This window comes from Pseudopipra pipra, chromosome 24 (assembly GCF_036250125.1).
Source record: "Pseudopipra pipra isolate bDixPip1 chromosome 24, bDixPip1.hap1, whole genome shotgun sequence".
In the NCBI taxonomy this organism is placed as follows: domain Eukaryota; kingdom Metazoa; phylum Chordata; class Aves; order Passeriformes; family Pipridae; genus Pseudopipra; species Pseudopipra pipra.
In genome coordinates this window covers 710,145-727,343 of record NC_087572.1, presented here as the reverse complement: position 1 = coordinate 727,343, position 17,199 = coordinate 710,145, and the positions used below count along the sequence as shown (strand labels likewise).

Sequence of the window (17,199 nt, the reverse complement as noted above, 5' to 3'; positions counted from 1 at the left end):
TTTATTGCAGATACCGATAAGCAAGACCTGTTTATTTACTCCATGGCAATTACAGGGTTGCTCAGAACTGCCTGCTCAGACAGATTTTCCCCACAGAAAAGGCTTTTCGCTGAACATTTGCTTCTAAAAATCCAGAACTTCAAAACAATTTTTAAATGTAGAAATATTCAGGGTTTTTTTTCTGTTTCGGAGGCCTAAGCTGCATCTTTCAAATTCCTGACTTCTTAAAAAAAGGAAAGAAGTTTCAGGCTGCAGAACAACAAGGAGTCATTTTGTTTTCCTGGGGGCACTGCAGGGCAGGAGCCCCTGGGGTCCCTGGAGGTGGGGGACAGGCAGGAGCCCCTCGCCCTTGGGCACCCCCTGCCCCAGGGATGCTCCTGCTGCTGCCTGGGAGAGCTGTTCCCAGCCCGGGTGTGTGGTGTCTCCATCTGACACGCTGCATTTACCAAGCAAACACATATAAAGTGGGTGAAATGGATAGAGAACAGCTTTGTGTTAGGGCTCCTCAGCTTTTCAGAGGAGACACTCAGCATTCAGCCTCTCCTGCCTGCCCTAAGCCGGCTTTGTGCGAGAGCTGCGATGGAGAAGGGCACAGACACCCCTTTTATCTGCCCCTAATTAAACACTGGAGAGCTCCTGTGTAGTGGGGGGACTGTGTTGTGGTGAAACCCAAGCCCCATGAATGGGGTAATTATAAGCTGAGGGATTTTGCTAATACCAGACTTCCCCTCGTTTTCCCTCGGTAATTAGAGCACAGCAAATAAATCAGTGTGCAGTTGACTTAAACAAACTGCCACTGGAAGAATTACTTGCTGATGACTTTCCTGGCAAATCATATCTCTACTGTTGGCACATATCAGAGAAATTGGTTTTGTTTCTCAAATTAAAGATGTTTCACAGAGCTGGCATGTTCTGATCCCTGCCTGCTCCTGGACAGGCCGGGAGCACTGCTGGAGGGAGCTGTAAGACATGAGGGGCTTGGAGTCCTGCTCTGAGAGCCACACACGCATGTATGTGAGTGAAATTCAGACTGGGGGCAGCAGTTTGAGAGCAGGGTGTTGGTGTCTAAGTGACTGGCAGGGAAAGATGTCTCCAGAATAAACCCCAGAAAGTGGAGCCTCTGCCTGACTCCTGGCCAGCAGGACCACACCCTCTTCAGAGGCCTGGGACACACCAGCTGTCCCAGTCTGGAGTTCATGGGATCTGCACAAGGCTGTGCTCCCTATGAACCAAATGTTCTAGATTGGTGCAATATCCAGAACTAGAACATTGGATCTGGGAGCACGAGTTTCACTAACCAGGACAGCTGCAGCAGACCTGAGCTGTCCCGACCTGTCTCCCTCCCAGTGTGACCACCCCGGAGTTCAGAGGGAACAGGGTCCTGTTGTCCGAGGGGTGGAAGCAGCAGGTTCCTGCAGCACCGTGGGGGTGCCGAGGCTGTAAGAGCCCTGACAGTGTGCAGGAGAGCAGGAGCTTTGTTTCCCAGCTGTCAGCTCCTGGTGGGAGGTGTTATCCCAGCCCCAGCCCCATGGCCGGGCGTGGAGCTGAGCCGGCTGATTTACTGACTGCTCCCGCCCGCCGTGCCTGAGCTGCTGGGAGTGTAATCTGCTCCAAACACCCCGGGGGGACCCATAAACTTTATATAAGGAGCCTTAACTCAAACAGTAAGAGGCTCCGAGGGCCCATGGAGAATGGCTCAAATGCTGCCGTGGATGGAGTTTTTTATGCGTTTTGTTTTTTCTTTTGCAGTCACAAAGGCTGTTTTCTGTTTATTTTGCAAAACAAAAGCAGACACCCCCCCAAAAACCCTGTCCCCCAGTCTCCTCTGCCATAGGCAAGGCAGGGATGGTGTGCCAGCACTTTGTCATCCATCCAGACTTGGATGACCTGCATGGGAAGACAGCTGGGCGACCTTTCCTGGTCCTTGTCCTCAGCAGGGATTTGTGAAAAGAATGACTGATGTTATTTGATGGGATATTTGCCCTCTCAGCACAGCAGGGAAGTTTAACAGGAATGTGCAATTCCACTGTGGTAAAACCATGCTGGTGGGATGAGCCCTGCTGGGGCAGTGCTGGCAGTGCCATGGCAGGAGCAGGTGTTCTCTCCAGGTGACATTCCCAGGCTCAGGTGGGCTGTGCCACCAGCACTGCAGACACCACACGGGCTCACCAGGATGCTCAAGTCAACAACAAACCCTTCTGATGCCATCCTCCTCCCACTTCTTCCCTGAGAAAGAAATCTCTGCTGTTTAGCCCGGAGCAAAGGAGGCTCAGGGGGGACCTTCTGGCTCTCCCTCCCTGACAGGAGGGGGGAGCCGGGGGGGGTCGGGCTCTGCTCCCAGGGAACAAGGGACAGGAGGAGAGGGAACGGCCTCAGGCTGTGCCAGGGGAGGCTCAGGTTGGACATCAGGAGGAATTTCTCCATGGAAAGGGCTGTCAGGCCTTGGCAGGGGCTGCCCAGGGAGGTTTGGAGTCCCCAGCCCTGGAGGTGCCCAGGGAAGGCCTGGCCGTGGCACTGAGTGCTCTGGGCTGGGGGACAAGGTGGGCACTGGGCACAGGGGGACTGGTGATCTTGGAGGTCTTTTCCAACCTAAATGATTTTATGATTCTAATAAAAAGTGTCATTTTAATGTCCACGAACCATGGAGAGAATCTGGAATTACATTATCTCCCTGAACCTGACACCAACAAGGATTTGGCTGTTTGGCTCCACTTTGAGATAATTGTTTCCAAGGATCTGAATGTAGAAAATATTTTAAAAACAACTTTAGAATCGATAGCTCTTTTAATTTGCAACTTGTAGCTCACTTTGACAAATAACCCAAAAAGGGAGGATAAATAATGCAGCTTCAATTACATTTCTGTACAATATTTGTCTTATTTTGTGTTGTGTGCTGCTGAGCTAATTCAATTTTCTGCTGCCAGCCCATGCTTGTTCCCCTTTCACTTGTAATATATAACTTTATGAAGAGGGACTAAATCTTCCTGCGTGAATGGCACTTTATCCTCAAACGTGAATGTTTCTGGAAAATCAGAGAAAATAAACCAGCAACTAAACTCTTCATAAAAGTAAGAAAAGCTGCACAGCTGACTTATTTTTCAGTAGGGACAAATGATACACAATAGAGGAAAGCAGGTGGCAGCTGGAAAACATTCAGAAACCTCAAGAGGCTTCTGTTTTCACAGCTGGGAAGCAGGTCCTGATACCCTCTGCTCCAACAGGCACTCCTTTGAATTCCCAAGCCAAAGGGGCTGGTGGAAGAAACTCGTTCCCTGCTCTTCCTGCTGCCTCTCTGAAGGACACACCGAGATCTGTGGTGTAGAACAGTGGCTCCTGCCCCCAAAAGATGAAAACTTAAACTGGCTTTGGAGCCTGGGGGTGGAAATTTCAAATTCTCTTTATCTAAAGGTGAAGATCAGAGCTCACTGGGACATTGCAGTGTGCCCAGGAGTTCCTGGAGCTCAGTGCCCACTCCCCTGGGCTGGCACCACAAAACCTGTGCCTGTTTTAGGTGGTGTCACTGCATCTGCACCCATGCCAGTGGCTGGCAGGGTTGGGGGCTGGGATCTCCTTGTGTGGTGACATGGGACAATCCCCACAGCCAGCTCTGTGCTGAGCAGGACACGGTGAGGGGTCACTCAAACCTTTTACCCTATTGCTCACTTCCTGACATTTCTGTAACTTCTGCATCCTGCAGTTCACTCTCACGAGCTGCCCTGGGAGCTATTTCTGCTCCAATCCCAGCGCCCTTCAATCGCTTTTTCTCTAAATTGCTGCCTCTGGAGGGGGGAAACAAGCCACGAGCACTTGTTTCACGTCTCAAGGCAAAATGTCAGTGAGGCTGTGGCTGTGCTGGTGCCCGTCCTCTCACAGCGTCCCCAGGGCTGCTGCTGGGAGCCAATACAGAGACAGAGGAGGCTGCTCAGCTAAAGGTTGGGAATTGTTCACAGCAAACTGACAGATGTTTATGGTTCATGAGTACATTCCCAAAAGGACAATGTTAGCAGCTTGAAAAAATGGGAGGGAGGAAAGATGGAGGAATTGATTTAACATCTGTGTTTTTCTTGAAAACGTGTTCTCTCAGGGATGTCGGGGAGCTGACATTTTCACAAGGCAGGAGTGGGGCTCATGGCTAATTGTGGTCCTGATGGTAAAACAGAGCAGGGGATCCAAAGGAAAGATTTGGAAGCTGCAGCACCTCCTTCAGAGCTCCTCCACTGCCTGGAAAACTGACAGGGAGAAAATATGGGATCACTACAACTTTGTCCTCTCGGCCTGTTCCACACATTGCTTTGCAGCCTGTCCCCTGTCTCAGCACGACACACGGCCTGGAGGGAGCACCACTGCTCCAGAAATGGTGCTGGGAGAGAAATCCACCTCTGTCCTCTACCACAGCCGGCCCTGCTGCTCGGCAGGCTCTCCCACGCAACACTTGGGGCTACAGGGGTTTGATTGTTTTTTAGTTTTCCCCTAAGCTGGTGCTGCTCTCACACAAAGGGCCCGACACAGCGATGGCAGGAGCTGTGTGAGCAGAGAGCCCAGCAGCAGTAACACAGCCGGCTTTCCACGCTCCCACACTCCAGTGACAGGATCCATGGTGCACCTCCCTGCCTTTCAGCCTGCTTGCTGGTAATTTTAGCACAGAAACTTTCGTGTTTAGAGCTGAAAAGGCAGCTGCTGACCCGGTTAACACCTGTTGCTGTGGGCTCCCTTGTCGGGAGGCAGCAGCATCCTCGGCAGCACACTGTGGCTGCACTGCCAGGTTTGTCTCGGAGCTCCTCCCAAAATCCTGGTGGGAGCTGTCAAAGCCGCGGGCACCACGTGCTTCCTGCTTGTCTGGCCGGATTATCAGACAAATTTGAGGGTGTTCCTGGCACGGGTAACATCAGCTGGGGTGTGATGGATGAGCCTGCACACACTGGCCGTGTCTCCATTCCTCATCTCTGCCCGGGGCTGTCAGGGAGCACCAGGTGCTCCGGGCACTCTGCTGCCAGGGCACGTTTCTGGGAGCAGGGATCTGTCTGTAGGGTATGTACTGAGTACCTACAAGATGCCTTCCCTCACTCAGCCAGTGCTTGGTGCTCTCTCCTTTGCCAGTGGATCAGGTGGGGCTCCTGTGGAGCCTCCTCTGTGCTGCTGCCCTGAGCTCTGCTCCTGCAGCTACAAAGGCTTCTAAAGCACACTGCTAACGTTTTGGGGGACCCACAGCTCTGGACCTGCAGGGAAAACCAGCAGCTGCAAGGTCACTGGCACATCTCCTCAGCCAGGCCCCAGGGGTGGGAAGCTGCACACCCCAAAACTGCGTTTCAATGAACAGGGTGCAAAAGGAAAGCCCCAGCTCTCCAGTACTCAGCAATGCCAGAAATCCCAGATTAGCCAAGAGCAGAATCAGCTGAAGATGTGGAGTTTTTCTTTATTTTCAAAGTAATAAACTCTGTAATTAACCATAGCTTAATAAGTCATCAATCTTGTGTTAAAAAAGGAATAATGAACTAATTAACTAGAATGCATTTCCCAGTATAGACAATCAATGCCTTATCTTAATGCAGGGGTATCTCTGGAGGGGAAGGAGGGAGGTTGGCAACAACAACGTAACTAAATATTGAGAGAGAGAATGATTTGTTTTTCCCCAAAAAAGGAAGTGGATTAAGAGACAAACTCCAGTGTTTGAAACCCAGGATACTTCCCCCGTTTTCATTCCTAGAGAAACTACAGGCTAAGAACTACCCTTAGTAGTCTCTCAGTAACTATTTTATATTTAAGACAAGAACCACAAGGCTGGCAAACCCCCTTTTAATCACCCTCCTCCCCCCTCCCCAAGTTTAAAGAAATGTAAATTGCCATTCCAGAGGCAGTGCCTTCAAAAAGAGGGAGTTTGCATATCTGTGAGATTTCAGAATGTGTCCTTCTAATCTTCCAGTCTCACATATATTTATTCCAGTGATTCCCTTTGCTTCCTCTTGTCAGCCTTAAGTTAATTCAAGTCATTTTATACTCCAAAAGCAAGTCTTTTCTTGTGTGTTTAAAATACAGTTTGAGCCTCTCCCAGTTCAATAGAGTCACTTGGGCTGTGAGCAACTGCTCAAGCAATTGCTGCTTCTTCCCTCCAGAATATTACATTCCCTGTTGCTCACAACAAAGCCCTCACGAGTGTTAATATTGTTGTCATGGTGACTGACAGCTGCTGCAAACATGGCTGATATAAAGTTAAATTACTGCACTTTGGAAGCAAAGCTCGGAGCGTCGCTGGGCTGATGTGTTCCATCCTCCCGGGAACGCTCACAATTGAGAGGCTTCCACGATTCCATCACAGCGCTCAGGAAGCTTTACACACACCTGTCTGCTCACAGGGACAGCTCAGCTCCCGGGCTGAGCAGCTCCGAGGCTCACGGCAGGAACAAGGGGCTCCTCCAGCCCTGCTGGGGGGGCTGCAGGGGGAGATCTCTGCCAGCAGCAGCTGACCCATGGAGGAGCAAAAAGGTCCCAGGTCAGCCCTGGTGTCCACCCCACAGCCCCCTGTGAGCTCAGGGGAGTGAGAACCTGCAGAGTGACCCCCGGATGTGCCCACTCAGAGCAAGCTGAGCGGCAGGGTCCTGCTGAGCACCAACGTCTGAGGGCTCCCCGGGAGCCAGTGTCTGTACCAGGATGCCTCTGCAGACCTGACTTCATTCCCCGCTATTCCACAGTGATGTTGTCCTCCTGCTTCTAAACCTGCAGGGCTGGGCTGGGCTCTGAGACACAGCAGCAACAGGACATGCATTGGAGCAGCTCTGTGGGATGAGCCACCACGAGTAACAGCCCTGGCAGGAGCCTGGGCAGGTTTAAACTTCCCATCCAGGTCCTCTGTTCCTCTGCCCAACCTCCCAGGGAGGCTCCCGGAGCAGTGCAGGAGGAGGGTCTGAGTCCACGCACCTGCCAACAGGTGAACAGCACCTCGGCTCAGGAACCATCTCCCACCAGGTCTCGGGGGCTCAGAGCTCCACCAGGGATGGAACCCAGGGGGGTGGGATCAATCACACAGGTGGAAGTGCGGGAGTGAAGTTTGGCTTAAGAAAGGCCAGTTTCAAACCATATTTTTAATTAAACTGGGGAAGTTTTTAACTGATAAAAACATCTTTAGTTGGTTTTAATGGCATTTAGCTGCTTTAATTGGGATGTCTATATTTGGAGTTTGCAGACAGAAACAGATAATAAGGCAACAAAAACAGATCACAGGGGCTTAAAATCCTGGCATTTGCATAACCCAATTGTTCACATTATGAAACGGAAACCCTGTTATCAGCTTGCATAAAACAGCTTGTTTTGGTAGATTGCAAATACTGTGTTTAATTAACCAAGCTTCAGGGACAGTGAATCTTATTGTTACAAGATACCACTCTGTGGAAATAAAGGCATTTTCATTTAAATAAAACAAAAGGGGATGTTTATCAGGATGTTACTTAATTGTCAGCATTGCTAAAGAGTTTTGTTCCTGCTACAATTTATGAACTGGAATTGATCAGTGAAGCAGGGAACCAGATGCCTTTGTCCTGTGCAATTAAAGCTCTGTCATCTTAAATCCTGGCATTAATGATGCCAAGGGGATGGGGGAAGATCTGCAGGCACACTGGAAATCCTGGGTTGTGAACGAAACCCAGTTTTACCCAATTAGCCCTCTCCAAGCATGTCAGTCTTGGTATTATCTAACTCTGGCTTTTCCAGAAAGTCCATTCCAATATCACTGAGGTCCCAGCACACTCCCCCCCAAAGAGCAGAGGATAAAGTTGGGCAGTTATGAGAGCATATGCCACTGACACATTCTCTGCCTCCTCCTTCCTCAGCATCCAAGCAGGAGATCCTTATCTGAAATCCAGGAGCTGTCCACAGAGCAAGATGGAAAATAACTGAACTGCCAGGGAGGGAATGATCAGGTTTTCCTTGCAGAAAACACTGCTGGGAATGGAAAACATTCTTGTTTTGAGCTTTAGACACAATAAAACCTAAACATTTCTGTATCTAGATGTGTTTTCACTAACATTTCCAGTATGTCAGAAACCATTTCTCATTAGGGGGGAAAAAACCCCCACCCAGGCATATCCAGAAATGTTGTTTTCTGTGCTGCAGCCTCCCTGGGAACGTGCCCCAGGCCACACCCTGGCACGGCAGGAACGTGCCCCCTCCCGGGAGAACACCGAGCTCCAGGGAAAGCAAAGGGGAGGAGAGGATGCTGTGCACAGAGGACAGCCCTGGCCACAGCAACACTAATGCAAAGCACAAACCACAGGATGTTCCCCCGAAATATGGAGCTGTATTTGAAAGGACACAAAAGCTGCAGTTGCTGAGCTGCTTCCAGCAACAAAATGTAATTCCACGGCCTGAAACAGTCTTATTTATATGCTGTGTTTTCCCATGATGGCTTAAATATGCTTATCACAGTGGTCTTCTTGCTGTGCAGCACCACTGAATTCCTGCTCCCAAATGACAATGTGCAACCTCTGATTTCTGACCGCAGAGAGACCCCCCCAGACACCTGGAGGCAGCGGGAGAGTCTGATGGGGAGTTGGGTCAGGGCAGGAGCTGCTGGGGAACCCAGGAAAGCAGGGAATCAAAGGAACGTGCTGGAGTAATTGGAGGGGAGAGCAGATGCTGCTGGCAATAAATGCCTGTGTGAAACCCAGCTGAGAAGCCAACTGTGAGACCCAGAGGGGCAAATTTCTCTCTGGTAGGACAAAAGAGATCCAGCAAGTGAATAGTGGAAAAATCTCTTGCAAGGTACCCATTATCAGGCAGCAGTGAGGCTGCAAAAAGTGGTGAATTGGATCCGAGGAGGGAAGGGAAGGGAAGCAGGCACCCCGTGGACACAATTACAGAGCCAGCTCAGGAATTCGGGTGTGTAAATGCAGGAGCAGCACGTGGCAGAGGACGAACTGAAAGCCATTTCCCCACACGTGCCAAGGAATGTTCAGCTCCCTGCCCCTGCTCCCTCCCACACTGCCCAGTCCCACCAGCTCCCACCTCTGCCACTGCCCACACCCTGGCAGCTCCATCCCCTCTGGCCCCTGCCCCTGCTGGCAAAGGCAACCTGGGTGTGCCCCAAGTGATGGAGGTGTCTCACAGCGAGGGGGATTGTGCTCCCAGTCCTGCTGGGATCCAGCACTGCCCAGCCTTGTGCTGCCCCAGCCCTGGAGCCTCGCAGGGAAACTTCCCAGCAGCCAGATTGCTCCTGGAAAAGGTGAAGTGGTACTTGAAAGGCACGGAATCCTTTAATCCCGGCAGCCACTTTAACCCTTGGCTCCAGAGCCTTGCTGAAGGATCTGAGAGCTTGCTGAAATCCCAAAGTATCACAAGGATCATTGTACATCCTTAAATAAACCTCCTTTCTTTAGCTCTCTCCCTTTGTGAGGATTTATGCTCCAGGAGGAAATGGCTTGAGGTTCCAAAGCCTCCCCTGGTTTTCACTTCTTGCCTCTCGAGGGTTAACAATCCTGGGGAGTGGAGCAGCCTGTCTATCCACTTTGGTAATTGAAATCAATTCCTCTGCCTTATCTGTAGGAAACCTATATAGTCAAGACACTAATCTGCTGGCTCTGGCATCTTTTAAATGAAAACCTATTTTAAAAAAAGAAAAAGGTCCTTTTCCTGCCTCCTGATGCTCCTTGCTCAGCTTCCAAGGGGTGGGGAGAGACAAAGCTCCAGGCCCTGAACTTATTTTGGGAGCTCCCACGCTGGCCAAGGGGACATCCAGTGGGAGGAGGGATGCCAAGAGCAGCCGGGAGAGGGGGTTTCAGCCAGATTTCTCCCTGCTGCAGCTCCTTGGCTCGTCCTGCAGTTACTCCCAGGCTCTGTTCCTGACTCCTGCAGGGGTCACAGAACCAGGGGGCTGGGGGTGCTCACTGCCCCAGGCAAAGCCGTGCCAAGGGATGAAGGAGCTGAGCCCCCCCAGCCTGCTCTGAGGGGGATCAGTGCCTCCCTTCACAAACCTCCCAAATCTCCAGTTACCCAAAAGGAATCCTGCAGAGAAAGAGCAGCCCCAAACCTCTTCTCTCCTAATCCTCATCATTAGGAGTCCAGCCAACACAATAGATTTCTAATTTGCAGTCAATCGGGCTTGAAATCCCTGTAGTTTTGCCTGCAATTACATAGATCAAGTAATCAATAGGGACTCATACCTGCCTGACCCTAAAGCAGGGGGAACTCTGCAGGGAGTGAGATCCCAGGGGCAGCCTCGGAGCAGGGAATGAGGAGGGAAGCACAGAACCAATGGCCAGACCAGAACCTGGGGCTCCCCTGTAGGGAGAGACTGAAAGAACTTGAGTTATTACTGACCCTAAAGTCTGAGATGTCCCTCCATATACTGCCCCTAAAGTCTGAGATGTCCTTCCATATACTGCCCCTAAAGTCTGAGATGTCCTTCCATATACTGCCCCTAAAGTCTGAGATGTCCCTCCATATACTGCCCCAATCCACGGCCCTTCCCAAACAGCCATCCCACTGCTGGCTGCACGAGGCACCAGCACCATTCCCTAACGACAAATGTGCATTTACCAGAAGTTAACAATTTGTAGTTTCCTTCAAACTAAGTGCACTTTTTGAGCAAGACAGTATAATTAAATGAGGCACATTAATACCATGAGATAAGCATCACTGACCACATTTATGACAATATTAAAGGAATTCGCAGAGAAAATGAACTTATTCCCTATAAATCAAAGCATTTTGGTGCACAGAATTTGGGAACACGAGTCTATGAATTGTAATAGAGCATGACGAAGTCTCATCAGCAGAAGTAAATATAAGCCCCCGATGACAAACAGACACACACATCCTATCTGAATGTTTTTTCAATTTACAGCAGTTCCCTGATTCTTATTCTCTTAATCGAGGTAATTTGCTTTAAGTGTCCCTTGCAGCTGAGAAATTACAATTGCCCCTTTAATATTCTGGCAATACAAACTGCATTTTGCCCATCTGATGCTAATCCTCGTGTTCCTCTGAGGAGGAATCCTCTCTGGATGAAAAAAGCTTGATAAGAGACCAACAGGCACATCAGAAAATGAAATGTCTGACAGTGATTTGACTGCACAAGGGGAGAGGAGGGAATGGCCATTTCCCTGGCCTGGCTTCCCCAGCCACTTATCCATTAGAGGAAATTGCCATTATATTCCTTTCAGCTCCCCCAGAAGTCAATAGAACATAATGAAGTTATCACAAGATGCAGCTTCCTGAGCTAATTTGGTGATGGCAATACAAAGCAGCTCTGGGTAAAGGTTGGGAAGAACTTTGCAGAAGGGAACATGAAGATAGTTGGGGTTATACAGGACAAGCAGGAGCTTCTTCCACTGTCCTTGCTCTTTCAGACAAGGTTTTCTTATCCTTTGATTGCTAAAGATGTCAAAAAAAGTTTCAATACTGAATGTCACAGCAATGGGAATCTGAAGGATCAATACAGGTACAGGCTTCTCTTGCCTCTGACACTCAATCATTACACAAAAGCTTGTTCCCTTCCTCCAGCAGCACTTCCATAAGGTCTTTCAGGAAAGCCTGATACACGTGTGGCTTTTGCCTCAGCAGAACACCAAAGGAATAAGAATCAGAGAATCCCAGACTGGTTTGGGGGGGGGTTAGTTTGGTTTTTGCTGGAAAAATTAACAGGATGAAGGTCAAGGAGCAATGTGGGCTGACCTGTAAATATCTGGCATTTCTAGTCCTGTCTCAGAGCAGCACAACAAAGCACTGTGAACACAAGCCTGGCTCCAAATGAATCACCCAGTGCTCCACAGAGCAGGGAACTGCAAGGGGACACTGTGGGCCCTGAGCAGAGAGAACACTTGCACTTTCACTATTTCTACCAATTTTCTACCCCCTCAAAATTCGATAGGCCATGTCTAATTATTGACTGACACATGTTCCCCCTCACACCAGGGTATTATCAGAGCACGGCGCGTGTGTCAGTCCACAGAATTAGCAGCTGTAATTGGGCCCTTTTAACAAGGTACACAACACATTTTAAATTAAATTGCATTCCATAAATCAGGTTAACCTTTTCAACATTGCTGTAAGAAAATTAATTACTCATATCGAAGCACATGACCTTTTCACAGTGCCTGGGATTAGCTTCCACGTTTATTTTCCCTTCTCTCTGCTCCTCCCTCCTCTCTCCCCCAGCCCAGACTTCCTTCTTCATTTAAAACCATCAGAGTCCAAAAAGCATCAGGGCTGAGCACCTTGCTTCAACTCTCATAGCTTCAGCCAAGCACAGCTTAATTGTTTAGTCCTCTCCCAAGCAAGCTGCCCCCCTCCCCTCTCTCCTGGCAGGTGAAGCCACGGCTGCCCAGTGCCAACACTCAGCTTTATCATCTGACCCTTGAGTGGTCTGATGTTTGCTTGAAACACCTGGAAGTCTTGTGACTCCCTTTCCATCAGCAGTAACTGGCAATATTTCTACTTTATTAGCTTCAGAATCATAAATAAAGTGTGGCTGAGTGTCCTAAGAGCTCAGAAGGAAGAAAAGGGAAAAGTGCTTTGTTTGCCAGAACTTTCTACAGTTCTGCAGCAGTTCTGCAGGGCTCAAGGGAATGAATATCAGCAGGGAGTCCCAGCAGTACCTGGGCACATCAGGAGAACAGAAATCCCTTCAAGCAGGGCACCCTTCAACCCAAACAGCTGGAGAAACCCAAACAAGTACAATCCCACTGTCCCCGCTTGATCCTACCTGTAGCTTCCGTGTGATTTGGGTTCTGTGAGCTCCCTTCCACCTTCCACAGTGAGTTTAAAAGCTGGTTTAGCAACACCGACAAGTAACAAATCTCCGTTCTAATGGGGAGAATCAGGCAGAGGAAGGCTGAGGGAGCAGCGGCCGCTCGGGGAGCTCCCCTGTCCACAGCTATCCCCAATCACCAAGAACAGCTGCCCCTGCCCCAGGAATGAGCTCCGGCCCCAGGAATGAGCTCCGGCCCCAGGAATGAGCTCCGGCCCCAGGAATGAGCTCCGGCCCCAGGAATGAGCTCCGGCCCCAGGAATGAGCTCCGGCCCCAGGAATGAGCTCCGGCCCCAGCAATGAGCTCCGGCCCCAGGTGCCTCGCGCTCTTTGTGAGGGCAGCACTGCTGGGTCCTCAGGGGGAGAGCAGCAAACTAAATCATGGCTCTGCAGGACGATCCCTCCTGCGCTTTTCCAGAGTCTCTTCTGGGATAAATAATGTAAGTTTCTGTCACACTCCCTGGTGTTGTATCACATTTCTAATTTGCTCTTAACTCGTGCTACTTTGCAATCGTCTTTCTGCAGAAAATCCTTCAGGAACGGAGCGTCCCTTGGTCAGGGACGCAATTAACGTTTTTTAGGAGTTTACAGTGTCAGTTTTGTTTTGCAGGCTCCCCGCTGTTGTTTGCTCTTAAAACAAGTCCGACGGCGTCGAGTTTTCCCTCACGGCGCCCTGTCCTCCCTCACGGCGCCCTGTCCTCCCTCACGGCGCCCTGTCCTCCCTCACGGCGTCCTCTCGGGGCCCGGGCGGGTTCAGCCCCGCGGAAGGAACCGAGAACTGTGAATACCCTCACGGCATTGACCGACGGGCACCGGCAGCGCCCGGAGGAAGCTGGGACAGGACTCGCTTTGGAGCTGCGAATTGGCCGTTCTGGGGCACGGTCGGACCCCGCGGTGCCCCCGAACGTGCCCGGGACCCGGTGTCGGAGCGCGGGGGCCGCTCCTGAGGGGACAGCCCGGCGGGAGAGCAGAGCATGGAGGGGCCGGGACCCCCTGGAGCCCATCAACCCTGATGGCCCTGAGGGGCCAGGACCCAGGTGGAGCCCATCAATGCTGATGGCCCGAGGAGTTGTGACCCACCTGAAGCCCATTAATGCTGATGGCCCTGAGGGGCCGGGACCCCCTGAAGCCCATCAACGCTGATGGCCCGAGGAGTTGTGGCCCCTGTGGAACCCAGCTTTGCTGGTGGCCCAGGAGTTGTGACCCACCTGGAGCCCATTAATGCTGATGGCCCCAGGAGTTGTGACCCACCTGCAGCCCATTAATGCTGATGGCCCTGAGGGGCTGTGACGCTGCACCCTCGGCTCTGCCCTAAACCCCACAGCGTGCCCAAGCACACTCTGCCATGCCCCAGCTCTGCTCTGCCGTGCTTTCTCACCCACCATGGGGCTCTGCCCGATGCTGTTCACCCTCTCTAGGATGCATCCTCTGGTGACTCGCTGGCTTGTGCTCAGGAATTGGAAGGGACGAGCCCTATGGCCGCAGCCTCATCCTGTGTCCGGACTGACCACGGCTCCATCTGTGCTCTGGGCTGACTGTGGCTGCCATGCCGCAATGCCTCCTGCTCCGGACTGACCCTGGCTCTGTCTTGCGCTGCAGTGCCTCGGTAGCGATGGAGGGATACACCTCCCTCGTTGAGGAACTGGGCAGTGGGGTGTGCTCAGTGCCATCCCTGTGGCACCCGGACTGGCCGTGCTGATGGTGGGATGAGCTGGCTCTTCCCTGGGGCAGAATCCAAGCTCCCTGTACAGCCGTTGTTGGGCTGGCAGGTCTGTGCTGCCGGGGGCCACCGCCGTGAGGGGGCCACCGCCGTGAGGGGGCCACCGCCGTGAGGGGGCCACCGCCGTGAGGGGGCCACCGCCGTGAGGGGGCCACCGCCGTGAGGGGGCCACCGCCGTGAGGGGGCCACCGCCGTGAGGGGGCCACCGCCGTGAGGGGGCCACCGCCGTGAGGGGACGCCGTGGGACCCCCCGAGGACGTGGCCGTGCACCGGCCCCGAGCCGTGTGCTGGCCCCGCGGGAAGGAGCGCTCCGGGACACACCGGGACACGCACCGGGACACACCGGGACACGCACCGGGACACACCAGGACACCCCGGGCCGTGCCGCTGTCTGCCAAAGGTAGGACATTGCGGGGCTCAGGGCCCACGGGCTGCGTGAGGGGGGAGCCGGGCAGCGTTCTGGGGGCTCGGAGCTGAGGGCAGCAGAGCCCGGGTCTGGTTTTGAACAGGAGAGCCCCAGAGTGGTTTCCCTGGGGATGTGTTAAACTCCTCGTTGGCTGCAGACTCTGGGTTCGGGGCTGCACGCCCTCCAAATGCCGCGTCCGTGTGTTTGTCATGTGGGCTCTGTGTGTATAAAACATGGAATACTTGTTGTGTTGTAAATGCGCTGGGTGAGAAACGCGAGGAGCAGGCTGGCGGGTTGTGGCTTGGCCTTTCTGAAGATGCTGATGTCGGTGTTGGTCCTGAGCTCTGTTCAGAAGAGGATTAGGCTTTGGTGGGGGAAGCAACAGCTCTTCAGCCTGGGAATTTGTGGGAAAGATGGATAGTATGGCTTGGACTGAGAGGATTCCTGGCTTGAGTTCACGGGGGTCGGTACTCTGGAGATGGACACACACAGACCGAGATCCCTCAGTGCTCCCAGGTGTGTGTTCGCAGTGGTTCGGTGCTGTGACAGACTGAGGACATCGCTCTGTCCTGGCTCCTGGGTGCCCGGGCTGAGGGAGCAGTTCTGGGGGTCGGGCAGTAAGTTAGGAACACTTTGGGACTCTGGTGTTCACAGCTGCACCTCTCAGGGTGTGCTCACCTGCCTCAGGTGCGTTTGCTGCAGTCAGACTCCTCTCAGCCTGGTTTCTGTGGGGACCAAGCCCCAGGGATTGGTGTCTCCATGCTCTGTGCTGACCCTGGGACCCACAGGGGTGAGGATTGGTGTTGTGAGACTCTGTACAAATGTGTGACTTATGAAAGACCCTCAGAAGTTAAGAACATCCGTTCTGCTGTTCTCCTCTCAAATGGGATAATCCATGTACTTTTACTATAGACTGTATTTCCCAGCTGCCTTAATTTCTTTAAATTGCTTTGTGAGTTGCTGAAGTCATCAGCAGAAACACTGGAGTCAGCTGGATTTTTAGCATTTAAAATGATATAAGACCATTTTCCTTCAGAAAGAATCTTAAAAAATTTAATTATTTTTTTTCCTTTTTCCTATTTCTCTTTCTTTTTCATTTAATGACGGGGTTGTTGAAACCTCCCATTAAAAGTGCCATAAAATAAAACAGACAAATAAAAAAGCTTAGAGCAGAATGTGACAGTTTGGCTGAAAACATCAGGCATTTGCTGCTGCAGTGCCTTTTCTTACGTGGAGAAGGAGGGAATGAGGAGGAGGGGGGTGCTTGGGGGTGGCTCTTGTGTTTCATGCTCAAGTTAATGCCTCATAACCAGTATTGCAGCATGGTACCTTCTCCTTGGAAACTAGATATAGAAATAGATAAAAATGTTAATAACCCAAGCCCAATTCAAACAGCTGCTGTAGGTTGGGTCAGGCCCAAATCTGGCCTCCAGGTGAGGGTGGTGAGTACTCTAAGCATGTGTAGACCAAAGGATAGTGATGCAGGACTAAATCTTGGCCTCCTAAAACTTGCTGGGCGGACTTGTCTTCCATAATTAACCCAATTAACCAGCCTGGTTCAGCTGAGTTGATTTTGAAGCACTAAGTTTGGAGACAAAGGCAAAAGTTGCTAAGAGCTCATCTGAAATGAGGAAGCCAAGGTAGCTTTTCCCCTTGTAGTGTGCTTAAGCTGTGTTTGTGTTTTTTTTCCTGTGTACCCAGACACACATTAAAAAGATTGAACATAATAAGTTAATTGTTTGCCTAATCCTTAATGAAGATTGCTATTTCCTCTTCAGAATTGCTGCTTGAAGTAAGATGCATTAAAGCTCTGTCACAATCGTTTTTGTTGGGAGTAGGTGGAGCTCAGAGGGAGTTTTGTCTTCCTGCTGTGTCTCCTGACAACGTGGTGATCCTGTCACTGCTCTGTCCCTCAAAGGCAGCTTCCCCAACCCAAAATAGAAGGAAAATTAAAATACAAGTCTCATTAGCTGCAGTGCCCTGCATCGGCGATCCAGGAGGATCCCTCTGAGGGGCACTGCTGGGCAAATACCTGCAGTAACTGCCTGCTGCTTGGCTGGGATGGTGAGGAGCTCCTGGAGGGGGATTCCTTTCTGCCCCTTGTTTTTGTGAAAACGTGGAGGTTTTGCAGCTGTTCTGAAGGCCTTGTTCTGTGGCTGGCTCTCTTCTCTGTGGCAGTGCTGCCTCCCCCGAGCTCCCTGTCGTTTGTAATTATGGTGGGTTTGCATCAACCCATCCATCCCTGCCCTCCAGTTGTAATTATGCTTTTTGATGCCATTGAATTGCAAAGATCTGGGGAAAAGGCTTTAACCGTCTCTGATAGCAGAATGTGACACA

General features: G+C 51.4%; 1 protein-coding gene across 1 annotated transcript in view; it reads right to left on the bottom strand.

Moving 5' to 3' along the window:
• The window catches only part of CSF3R (colony stimulating factor 3 receptor), a 61,085-nt gene extending 48,238 nt beyond the window's left edge, over positions 1 to 12,847 (bottom strand). The window contains exon 1 of the mRNA XM_064635509.1: positions 12,692 to 12,847. The gene's annotated coding sequence lies outside the window, so the exon portion shown is untranslated. The remainder of the gene's footprint in view (positions 1 to 12,691) is intronic.
• Between the last annotated feature and the right edge of the window lie 4,352 nt (positions 12,848 to 17,199).